The sequence below is a fragment of the Cucurbita maxima genome, unplaced genomic scaffold, assembly GCF_002738345.1.
Source record: "Cucurbita maxima cultivar Rimu unplaced genomic scaffold, Cmax_1.0 Cma_Scf00058, whole genome shotgun sequence".
Taxonomy (NCBI): Eukaryota; Viridiplantae; Streptophyta; class Magnoliopsida; order Cucurbitales; family Cucurbitaceae; genus Cucurbita; species Cucurbita maxima.
Genome location: NW_019272074.1, coordinates 301,030 through 314,449, shown reverse-complemented (window position 1 = coordinate 314,449; position 13,420 = coordinate 301,030). Strand labels below are relative to the sequence as shown.

Genomic DNA, 13,420 nt, shown 5'->3' with positions numbered 1-13,420 from the left:
TACGGTAGAAAAATAATATAAGCAAAAACAAGGAAAAAGTTTTTCATAATTTTGTGATCATACATAATTAAATTAGAGAATTGCCAAAGGGCATCTCACCTAAAGAGGGATAGGGATCTCGTGGTACAATTTGTGATGGGACATAACGGTTACTCGGGGCATGGATCCTAACAACTTGTTAAGCATACCATCTACATTAACCTAGGTGTTTCCTTGTATTATTGGAGATCTTAGGTTTATGCATAACGTCTTGGGTCAAGCTTGGAATTTAAAAGTTCTTCTTATAAATAGCCCGACGTGACCTTGTGCACTTAGAATCTTATTAGTAGCCAAGAGTACTTGTGGAGAATCTTGATGGTGTTAATATAACACATGCGGAAGCAATTTGGATCTTAGGCACTCCAAGTACATCAATTATAGTGAATTAGCTAGCATGTTCAAAAGCATTAAAACTCAATGAGTTTGAATACTAACCTTTTGTCGCTCAAGTTTCTTTTTCCTCACGAGCTGGTTTCGAACCACCACTAGTGTCTTCTCCACTATTCTCCGGTCTTAGAACGAAATTGTGAAATTCGGTGAGTGACTAAACTTGGGAGGGACTTAGTATATATGAAGAGAGTTTGTGAGAGGTTTTTCTCAAGGTTTTTTCCAAAAAAGCCAACTTTCCATGTACCATGATCACTCTACTTATAGAGTCATGTTTGCATGTTCATGCAAATTTGAGATCACCAAATTTTGACACTTAAAATTCAACTCAAATGTTCGGGATTATGTGACAAACATGCATGCTTTTGTTAACTAAATTTTGACACTCAAAATTCCACTAAAATTTGTGGGGTTTATTTGGCAAGCATGCAAGTTTGGTTAAACCAAATTTTGACCCCTCAAAATTCCACTAACATGTATTTTTTCATTAAATGAAGTCAACATTTTGACTTTCTTCATTTTGATTCAACAATCCATCTGAATTATTAATTTTAAATTAAAGTAAAATTAAATGTTTAATTAAACTATTTAATTAATATTTAATATTAATTCAAATGCCAATCCCAATTAATTCGGACACATATTTGATTAAGATATTTAAATCTTATTTAAATATCTCAAATTCTCTCTTTTTGTTTAATTCGTAAATAAAACAAAAATGCGGTTAAATATATCGTATATATGTAGCGCATTCTCCCTAATTTGAATTCGAACACTTCGAACTCACTCGTCACGCTATTCTATGGTTTAGTCCGATATGAGCTAGCAGAGGGACCTAATGGACCTATAGATCATGGGCTCCAATGATCCGAGATTAATTGGCTAAATTCATTAACCTTTTAACCAACATTCGTTAACTATTAGAATACTCCACCATAGCCTAGTAGTTGCACTCCCCTCACTATAGATATATTTCTGTCCATTTGATATAACCATGATTAGTAAGTCGATCCTTCACAGGTTGTTCATAACTAGAGCTGGGTCAATTTACCGTTTTACCCATGAAGTTACTTCTTGTTTCTTATGTCTCACCGATCCTCTAATGAACAATTGGTTTGTGGTCCAGCCAGTAAATCGAATCTCTCTCAGGCCAATGAGAGGGTGGGGCCATGTTGTTTAAGACCTGGAGTCAGTACTTAAGGGAACTACCTCTCTTCTATCCCTAAAAGTGGGTAGGAGTGAATTCCATCTTGCACCCCACGTCCCCAGCCATTTACCCAGTCTTACACCTGAAATGGGAGGCCTATTGAGTCGGCGAACTTGAGCCATTCTCATCTATGCAAATCTAAGGATAATTTCAAATAAACAAGAGTTCATGGTTAGCTCAGGATTAAGATCGAGTTACCTAGGTCATCGAATAAAAAGAAAATTAGTCTCAACAGTAAACAACATTATAAATTGAGAGTGATTTTCTTCATGGTCTGATTTTATGCAATACTCATTGCATAGAACGTCCCCACTCACATTTCTCCACATGTACAATTTAGTGATCACATTGTTTATATCATATACAAAAAGTGGGCCGTATCCATAGTGCCCCTAGAATAAGGTACTCAGCCTTATCCTTATATTATAGATCATTTTGACTATATACTTGAACTTGATCAACTCTTATGTCTCTACATATAGTTCAAGTAATCATACTATAGCTAGAGTGTTCTTAGTTTATTGGATTTGGATTAATGATCGTAAAGTTAACTTTATTCAATAACAATTTTTACTGAATAAACCATAATAATAACTTTATTGAAAATAGAATATGTTTTTGTTTACAAATTATGAGTTTTAGGACATAAAACCCAACATTCTCTACTATTCTCCGGCCTTAGAGCTTGATTGTGGTATCCGGTGAGTGACTAAACTTGGGAGAGATTTAGTATATATGAAGAGAGAGTTTGTGAGAGGTTTTTCTCAAGGTTTTATCCAAAAAAGGCAACCTTCCATGTACCATGATCACTCTATTTATAGAGAGTCATGTTTTCATGTTCATGCAAATTTGAGATCACCAAATTTTGACACTCAAAATTCCACTCAAATGTTTGGGATTATGTGGCAAGTATGCATGCTTGAGTTAACCAAATTTTGACACACAAAATTCCACTCAAATTTGTGGGGTTTATTTGACAAGCATGCAAGTTTGGTTAAACCAAATTTTGGCACCTCAAAATTTCACTACCATGTATTTTTCCATTAAATGAAGTCAACATTTTGACTTTTTCCTTTTGTTTCAACAATCAATTTGAATTATTAATTTCAAATTAAACTAATATTAAATAATTTAATTAATTATTTAATATTAATTCAAATGCCAATCCCAATTAATTCCGACACATATTTGATTAAGATATTTAAATCTTATTTAAATATCTTAGATTCTCTCTTTTTGTTTAATTCGTAAATAAAACAAAAATGTTGTTAAATATATCGTATATATGTAGTGCATTCTCCCTAATTTTAATTCGAACACTTCGAACTCACTCGTTACACTATTCTATGGTTTAGTCCGATATGAGCTAGTAGAGGGACCTAATGGACCTATAGATCATGAGCTTCAACGATCCAAGATTAACCGGTTAAACTCATTAACCTTGTTAACCAACATTCGTTAACTAGTAGGACATTTCACTATAGCCTAGTAGTTGCACTACCCTCACTATAGATATATTTCTGTCCATTTGATATAACCATGATTAGTAAATCGATCCTTCACATGTTGTTCGTAACTAGAGCTGGGTCAATTTACCGTTTTACCCCTGAAGTTACTTCTTGTTTCTTATGTCTCACTTATCCTCTAATGAACAATTGGTTTGTGGTCCAGCCAGTAAACCAAATCCCTCTCAGGCCAATGAGAGGGTGGGGCCACGTTGTTTAAGACCTGGAGTCTGTACTTAAGGGAACTACCTCTCTTCTATCCCTAAAAGTGGGTAGGAGTGAATTCCATCTTGCACCCCATGTCCCCAGCCATTTACCCAGTCTTACCCCTGAAATGGGAGGCCTATTGAGTTGACGAATTTGAGCTATTCTCACCCATGCAAATCTAAGGATAATTCCGAATAAACAGAAGTTCATGGTTAGCTTAGGATTAAGATCGAATGAAAAGAAAATCAGTCTCAACAGTAAACGACATTATAAAGTGAGAGTGATTTTCTTCATGGTTCGATCTTATGCAATACTCATTGCATAGAACGCCCCCACTCACATGTCTCTACATGTACAATTTTAGTGATCATATTGTTTATATCATATACAAAAGTGGGCCGCATCCATAGTGTCCCCAGAATAAGGTACTAAGCCTTATCCTTATACTATAGATCATTTTGACTGTATACTTGAACTTGATCAACTCTTATGTCTCTACATATAGTTCAAGTAATCATACTATAGTTAGAGTGTTCTTAATTTATTGGATTTAGATTAATGATCGTAAAATTCACTTTATTCAATAACAATCTTTACCGAATAAATAATAATAATAACTTTATTGAAAATAGAATATATTTTTGTTTACAAACTATGAGTTTTAGGACATAAAACCCAACAAATCTCTTATTTCATGGGTAGCTCGTTAGTCATCCTAGAAGGTAAAGTCATGTGGATCGTGATGTACGTTTTTCCCCACATCTTGGTTTCGTTATCTAACATTTCCCAATGACTCCCAAACTCAATAAGCTTATACAATGTCCTGAGATAAAGGACTCATACAAAATTTCATTAGGTTGGGAGGTCATTTAGTGCTTAACCCATAGGTAGTCTTCCTTAGGGGCATTATGGTCATTTTACCCTTAATTCTTGGTTTTTCTACTTAACGAATTGTAATGGCTTTTAAACTTCACCACCTCATCAATCATCATAAAATAAGATCTATTGTAGAGTTTCATAGCATTTGGAAGTCATCTAGATCATGAACGGTAGGTAGATATCCTTAAGGGCATTATAGTCATTTTACCCTGTTTCTTGGTTTACCTATTTATTCTTATCCATTGACCACTCAATTTCACATATAACCAAAAAAATGCTATTATATGCTCATCATTAAAATTTCATAAGCATCCGGGCTCATTTAATGGGTTATTTTAACGTTCCTCAAATCTCAAGCAATTTGGTCAATTCAAGGTCTTAACTTACGTTTCTTTGAGTTTTTCTTTCATATATCCTTGTGTCATACTAAACCAAGTATTTGGTAAGAAAAGTTCAAGGTGGCTATTTACTTCATCGTCGATGTTCGAGACCTCCATTCTTGAGCTTCTAGTATCCGAATTACTTCACATTTCCTTCCATAGACTCCTTATTGTCCCTAGTTTCTGGAACCATAAGGATTGTCATGAGAACCGGACTGGAAGGGGTTAAAATTGAGAAGTACTGAGGGAAGGTCGAATTTTTGGCTTACTTGGCCGATTCAACTGAACTGGCCACGTCATCGTCTTCTTCCTCTGAACAGGAAGAAGATGCACACGTCCTTTGCGCCACCGTCTGGAAGGGCCCTTCCACAACTCCGATATCTTCTTTTCTCCCCTTGATTTCTTCATGAAACTTCACGATGGTGTTACAAGAAAGAGCTTGGAATTGATTTTATATCTTTTCATGTATCATAGCCTAATATATTCGCCTCCAAAGTTCGTCCAAAATCATTTTCCTTGCTGGAGCAAAAACAGGGGATTCATCATTGGGCAATCGGTTCTAGAGGTTTTCAAGGCCTGATTTCTTCATGGAATCTCTTCCATATCCTTTCATCAAGCTATAGGAATTGGTTTGGAGGAACGTCTTTGAGTGTGGGTTCTTAATTTCAAGAAATCGTTCTCGATATGCAACTCACCCATAACGTCGAATTTTTTATTTCTGGGATATCATATTCTACTACGTTTCAGCTCTCGATTCCTTCATAGAACTTGTGGGTAATCTTGTTTAGAAACTATAGGAATAAGTTTGAGGAGGAATGGTGGAGAATTTCTCTCGAATTTGGAAGAAACCCAAGAGTAGGAGACCTACAATTTAAACACTCATAACTCTCGAATGGGTGCTCTACCTTGCTCGTTTGTTATTCCATATTGTTGCCCCAACTTCAGACTTTATAGGAGGAGCTTTCTCCAGAATCGTCGTGGTTTGAAGATTGAACTTTCTAGATAATTATTCGAAAATATCTGCTCCGACCAGAGGCTTACCAACTTTAGTTTTGAATGCCAGCCATTGGATGTGATGATCTGTCCGTTTTCTAGATCTTATCCAAATTTGCGGGAAGATCCAACGACTAGGATTTGAGTTTCGAGAGATATTTCTCAGATGGTCACTGTAGATGCTCTGATTCTGATCAGAGGGCATTTTCGTAATTATACATTCTTCTAGGGGTATTTTGGTCATTTTCCACTTTTCGAATATTTAAATATAATTTTTCTTGATATTCTTCATCCCTTGTTGATCATTTTTCTAGGTATTCTTCATCGTCATCAGTCTCACAGTTTTAAACGCGTCTGTTAGGGATCAAAATGAAATTAATTAACTAATCAGAGTGGCGTATCGGATGCGTGGTGGGCCCATAAACTGTAGGTTCTAGGATCGAAACTTGTCTCTGAGATCAAATTGTAACACCTTTAATTAGATAGATGTGTCATTATGTGCATGCTTAAACTATAGCTAGTTATAAATTGTAACACCTTTAATCATGTTATTGCTCAAATTATAACTTATGGAGTACTCAAAGACGTTAGGGATTAATGATATTAATTAATGAATCAGAGTGGCGTAGAAGCATGATGGGCCCATAACCTATAGGTGTAGGTCCTAGGATTAAAACCTAGCTCTAATAGAAACAATAAATAACATGCCCATCAACTACAAAATGAAAATGGTAATAGGCTTCAGATAACAAGTTTTCTTTTTTAAAATGTCATTTACTTGATATGAACGACACTTTTTGTTTGGAATAGATGAAGACTGAGTCAGAATCAAAGTACAAATTGCCCAAAGATACAAAATAAGAAAAAACCGTGTTATGTATCGCTGTCCACCTCATGGTTTTAAAATGCGTCTACTATGGAGAGAGTTTAGTCCTACTCTGACCAGTGCATCATGTAACGGTCATACTTCTTCAAATGTGCGGCCTCGTGATCTTGAGACGCTTGCCAAAAATCTTATGGGGCACTCAATCTACATTCATATTTTTCACCTGACTTTGTGGTTTTGTTGGACCTTAGGCAAGGTTTACCTTCGACATTCAAACATCACTTATGTGGAATCAAAACTTGTTTCACCACACACATCGTCGATGCATGCATGTTCAATTGTGTGCGACACAACAACGTTGCATCTTATCGTAATCTCAGTTCCTCACAACATGTTCCATGCATCATGATGCAATCTCATGTCTCGAGATAGCTCAACCATCTTGGTTGTGCAGACACATCTCTTAGGATAGTTTGGCCGAGTGGTCTAAGGCGCCAGATTAAGACTCTAGCTCGAAAGAGCGTGGGTTCAAATCCCACAGCTGTCATTTATTTTCATTTTTAGTGAAACATCAAACTCGCTGCTAGAACATATTGTCCGCTTTGGCTAGTTACGTTTAGTAGTGCTATGTATCGTTGTTAGCCTCATGGTTTTAAAACGCGTTTAGTATGGAGAGAGTCTAGCCCTACTATGACAAGTGCATTGTGTCACGGTCATACTTCTTCAAATGTCGCTGCTAGAACATATTGTCCGCTTTGGCTAGTTACGTTTAGTCGTGTTATGTATCGTTGTCAGCCTCATGGTTTTAAAACGCGTTTACTATGGAGAGAGTCTAGCCCTACTATGACAAGTGCATCGTGTAACGATCATACTTCTTCAAATGTCGCTGCTAGAACATATTTTCATTTTTAGTGAAACATCAAACTCGCTGCTAGAACATATTGTCCGCTTTGGCTAGTTACGTTTAGTCGTGTTATGTATCGTTGTCAGCCTCATGGTTTTAAAACGCGTTTACTATGGAGAGAGTCTAGCCCTACTATGACAAGTGCATTGTGTCACGGTCATACTTCTTCAAATGTCGCTGCTAGAACATATTGTCCGCTTTGGCTAGTTACGTTTAGTCGTGTTATGTATCGTTGTCAGCCTCATGGTTTTAAAACGCGTTTACTATGGAGAGAGTCTAGCCCTACTATGACAAGTGCATTGTGTCACGGTCATACTTCTTCAAATGTCGCTGCTAGAACATATTGTCCGCTTTGGCTAGTTACGTTTAGTCGTGTTATGTATCGTTGTCAGCCTCATGGTTTTAAAACGCGTTTACTATGGAGAGAGTCTAGCCCTACTATGACAAGTGCATTGTGTCACGGTCATACTTCTTCAAATGTCGCTGCTAGAACATATTGTCCGCTTTGGCTAGTTACGTTTAGTCGTGTTATGTATCGTTGTCAGCCTCATGGTTTTAAAACGCGTTTACTATGGAGAGAGTCTAGCCCTACTATGACAAGTGCATCGTGTCACGATCATACTTCTTCAAATGTCGCTGCTAGAACATATTTTCATTTTTAGTGAAACATCAAACTCGCTGCTAGAACATATTGTCCGCTTTGGCTAGTTACGTTTAGTCGTGTTATGTATCGTTGTCAGCCTCATGGTTTTAAAACGCGTTTACTATGGAGAGAGTCTAGCCCTACTATGACAAGTGCATCTTGTCACGGTCATACTTCTTCAAATGTCGCTGCTAGAACATATTGTCCGCTTTGGCTAGTTACGTTTAGTCGTGTTATGTATCGTTGTCAGCCTCATGGTTTTAAAACGTGTTTACTATGGAGAGAGTCTAGCCCTACTATGACAAGTGCATCGTGTCACGATCATACTTCTTCAAATGTCGCTGCTAGAACATATTTTCATTTTTAGTGAAACATCAAACTCGCTGCTAGAACATATTGTCCGCTTTGGCTAGTTACGTTTAGTCGTGTTATGTATAGTTGTCAGCCTTATGGTTTTAAAACGCGTTTACTATGGAGAGAGTCTAGCCCTACTATGACAAGTGCATCGTGTCACGGTCATACTTCTTCAAATGTGTGGCCTCGTGATCTTGACACGCTCACAAAAATTTTAAGTACTCAATCTCCATTCACATTTTTCACCCGACCTTGTGGCTTTGTTATACCTTAGGAAATGTTTTCCTTCAGCATTCAAACATCAATAGTGTGGAATTAAAACTTTTTTGACCATACATGCTGTCTATGCGTGCATGTTCAATCATGTGCGACAGAACATCGTTGTATCTCATCGTCAACTTGGTTCCCAACAGTACGACCCATGAATCGTATTGCAATCTCATGTCTCGAGATAGCTGGACCATCTTGAGTTGTCCAGACACATTTGTCAGGATAGTTTGATCGAGTGGTCTAAAGTGCTAGCTTTAGGCTCTGGTCCAAAAGGGTTGTGGGTTCAAAAACCACAGTAAAGCCTCAAGCCCGCCTGTTTTAGCTAGTGTTGTATTGTCGTCATCACGATTTTAAAACGGTTCTAGCAGATATTGTCTATTTTGACATTTTATGTATCGTAGTTAACCTCATGGTTTTAAATCACGTCTACTATGGAGAGAGTCTAGCCCAACTCCGACCAGTGCATCGTGTCACGACCATACTTCTTCAAATGTGCAGCCTCGTGATCATGACACACTCACGACAAACCTAAAGGAGTACTCAACCTCCATTCACATTTTTCACCTGCCTTTGTGGCTTTGTTATACCTTAGGAAGAGTTTTCCTTCCGCATTCAAACATCAATAATGTGGAATTAAAACTTGTTTGACCACACACGCCGTCTATGCGTGCATGTTTAATAATGTGCGACACAACATCATTGCATCTTATCGTCCTCTCGGTTCCCAACACCACGACCCATGCATCATATTGCAATCTCATGTCTCGAGATAGCTCGACCATCTTGATTTGTCCGAACACATCTGTCAGGACAGTTTCGCCGAGTGGTCTAAGGTGCTAGATTTAGGTTCTGGTTTGAAAGGGTGTGGGTTCAATTCCTAAAGCTGTAGTTATGAACAACCTAAGAAGGATCGACTTATTAATCATGGATATATGTAATGGACAGAAATATATCTATAGTGAGGGGAGTGCAACTACTAAACTATAGTGGAGTGTTCTAGTAGTTAACGAATGTTGGTTAACAAGGTTAATCAGTTTAACCAGTTAATCTTGGATCGTTGGAGCCCATGATCTATAGGTCCATTAGGTCCCTCTGCTAGCTCATATCGGACTAAACCATAGAACATTGTGACGAGTGAGTTCGAAGTGTTCGAATTCAAATTAGAGAATATGCGGACTAAACCATAGAATAGTGTGACGAGTGAGTTCGAAGTTTTCGAATTCAAATTAGGGAATATGCGCTAAATGTTGACTTCATTTAATGGAAAAATCCATGTTTGAGTCTGTGGAATTTTAAGATGTCAAAATTTAGTTTAACCAGTCAAATAAACCCCACAAATTTTAGTGAAATTTTGAGTGTCAAAATTTGGTTAACTCAACCTTGCATGCTTGCCACATAATCCCAAACATTTGAGTGAAAGTTTGAGTCTCAAAATTTGATGATCTCAAATTTGCATGAACATGCAAACATGACTCTTTAAATAGAGTGATCAAAGTACATGGAAGTTCTTCCTTGGAAAAACCTCGAATAAAAACCTTTCACAAATTCTCTCTTCATATATACTAAATCCCTCCCAAGTTTAGTCACTCACCGGATTCTACAATCCCGTTCTAAGGCCAGAGAATAGTGGAGAAGATACTAGTGGTGGTTCGAAATCGGTTCGTGAGAAAAAAGGAATTTGAACTACAAAAGGTTAGTACTCAAAGACCTTGAGTTTAAATACTTATGAACATGCTAGTTATTTCCTATAATTGATGTTCTAAGAGTGCCTAAGATCCAAATTGCTTTCGCATTAACACCATCAGAGCACACATAATGCATGAGGTCCCAATATTTCTACTTTTATCATTAATGAATATAACCCGCTATCATCTTTCATGCTTAACATGTCATTTCTCATTTTTCACTCTACGTATCATACATAATCCTAACGGGGTTACATTTCATTTCATTTATCGTGATATCATGTCATTCATAACATACTGTATACATACAATTTAGAAAACATAACATAACGCTCCATGCTTTTAACATGTCATTTCATAACGTGCAATTCATACAACAATTACCTCAATGGTCACACAAAACAATCTAAACATAACACATCACATCACATCACAATATATCGTATTATAAACATATCATATTGTAAACACTTCGTGGTCATATCGTTCCCTAACTTATCATAGCCTTAACGCTCTTATACCTATCATAGTCATATTGTTATGTGAACATGCCTTAGTTATATCATCACAGAAACGTATCCTAACGCTATCGTTCTATCAATCTATCACAAACCTATCCCTTTCTACCTATATCCTAACTATATTCTTTCATCAATCTCTCCTGTCCATAGCACTCCGGTATGTAACCTAACCTTTTAAAGTTTCATGAACATATCTTACTCCTATTGTTACATTTCGTTTTGTGCATCCTTCTCGTATCCTGTCTCAAACATTTCCTTGAACACATCGTACCACAATTATTATCATACAATTCACATATTATAATATAACATAAACATAATATAAGCATACCGATTCACAGATAATTCACACATATCAGTATATATGACACGTGCAGAACCACAAGAACATGTCAACATCAAATATAACCATGCCGATAGAAAGGCCACTTACTTGGTTAGCATTAAGTTGTTGTCACGAATATATCCTTAATGAAAGTTCGATTCTGTCCTTTGAAATCCAAGTCAACCTATGTGAGCCCATAACATCAGTTTCAAGTTTGAACTCTATAAAATTATTTCTCTAATTTACATTGGTCCATTGTTAAAATATTGAAATATTATATATTTATAATTATATTTTTATTAAAAATCTTATTTTCCATGCTGGTATAAAAAAGGTATTATGCACTTCACTATACTCTCTGTATTTACCTTTCTCTCTATATTTTTAATTCTTGAATCTTCATTTTTTTTATCTATATTTACTCTGTTGCCTTTTAATTTTGTTCTCATGTATTGCAAATTTTGTGTGGATCCGTGTTTCCAAATCTTTCCTTATCTTAGTGCTTCCTGTTCACAAATTTTCTTGTATTTTTAATCTATTCATTTGCCTACTGATATAAATTTAATCTAATATTACTAATCTGACGTGAATTACAAGAATTCGTATAAATGATTGACATTTAGTTTCTAACTCAAAGCTAAACCATTATAATAATTTAATGAAGATCTAACTATAATTGGCTGTGATTTCTAAAAAAGAAATAGGATAAAAGAAAATGAAAATTTAATATATACCTTATGGATTAGATCTATCTTCAAGTAAATCTCAAGTGAATTTCAACCAGTAAAGGTCTAAGTAAATCTGACAATGGTTGCTTCTCTGTTTTTGTTTTGTTACTTTCTAGACGGTTGAGGAGAGATAATTGTGGGAAGGGATGAGAGGTTAGTGGAGAGGAGTTGGGAAAAGTTGTTTTTATTTATTTATTATTATTATTATTATTTAACTATTTTTTATAATTATTTTTATTTGTTTATTTCTTAATTTATTTCCTTATTTATGATATTATTTTTTTTGGGCTATTATAGTTGCAATCTCATGTCTCTAGATATCTCGACTATCTTGATTTCTACAGACATATTTGTTGGGACAATTTGGTTGAGTGGTCTAGGGTGCTAGATTTAGGCATTGCTAGCACATATGGCTGGTGTTGTATTGCATCACGATTTAAAAACGGTTCTAGAAGATAGTCTTTTTTTACTTTTTATGTACTTTAGTTAACCACGTGGTTTTAAAACTCGTCTACTATGAAGAGATTCCAGCCAAACTCCGACTAGTGCATCGTGTCACGATCATACTTCTTCAAATATGCGGCCTCGTGATCTTGACACACTCACGAAAAACTTAAAGGAGTACTCAATCTCCATTCATATTTTTCACCCGGCTTGGTGGCTTTGTTATACCTTAGGCAGAGTTTTCCTTCAGCATTCAAACATCAATAATGTGGAATTAAAACTTGTTTGACCACACACACCGCCTATGCGTGCATGTTCAATCATGTGCGACACAATATCGTTGCATCACATCGTCATCTTGATTCCTAACAACATGACCCATGCATCGTGATGCAATCTCATGTCCCGAGATATTTGATCATCTTGGTTTTCCCAAACACATACATGGTGATAGTTTTGTTGAGTGGTTTAAGGCGCTAGATTTATGCTCTCTGGTTTGAAAAGGTGTTGGTTCAAATCCAACATTTTTCATTTATTTTCAGTTTTATGTAAAACTTCAAGCTCGCTGCTAGCACATATTGTTTGTTTTGACTTTTTATGTATCATTTTTAACCGCTGGTTTTAAAACACGTCTGCTATGGAGAAAGTCTAGCCCAACTCCGACCAGTGCATCGTGTCATGGTCATATTTCTTCAAATGTGCGGCCTCGTGATCTTGACACTCTCACGACAAGCCTTAAGGAGTACTCAATCCCCATTCACATTTTTCACTCAGCTTCGTGGCTTTGTTAGACCTTAGGCAAGGTTTTCCTTCGGCAACCAAACATCACTTATGTGGAATCCAAGCTTGTTTGGCCATACGCACCGCGTACACGTGTATGTTCACTCATATGCAACATAACCGTTGCATCTCATCATCATCTCGATTCCCAACAACACGACCCATGCATCGTGATGCAATCTCATGTCATGGGATAACTCGATTATTTTTGTTTGCTATAACACATTTGTTAGGATTGTTTGGTTGAGTGGTTAAGGTGCTAGATTTAGGCTTTGTTCTAAAAATGCCTGTGTCAAATCCTATAACTATCATTTATTTCTCATCTTTTGTAAAGCCTTCAAGA

General features: G+C 36.4%; 1 non-coding gene across 1 annotated transcript; it reads left to right on the top strand.

Annotated features, from left to right (window-relative positions):
• The first annotated feature begins 6,890 nt into the window (after nucleotides 1-6,890).
• On the top strand, nucleotides 6,891-6,970 carry TRNAL-AAG. Its single transcript has one exon. It is a non-coding gene; the product is annotated as a tRNA-Leu (tRNA).
• Nucleotides 6,971-13,420: the final 6,450 nt, after the last annotated feature.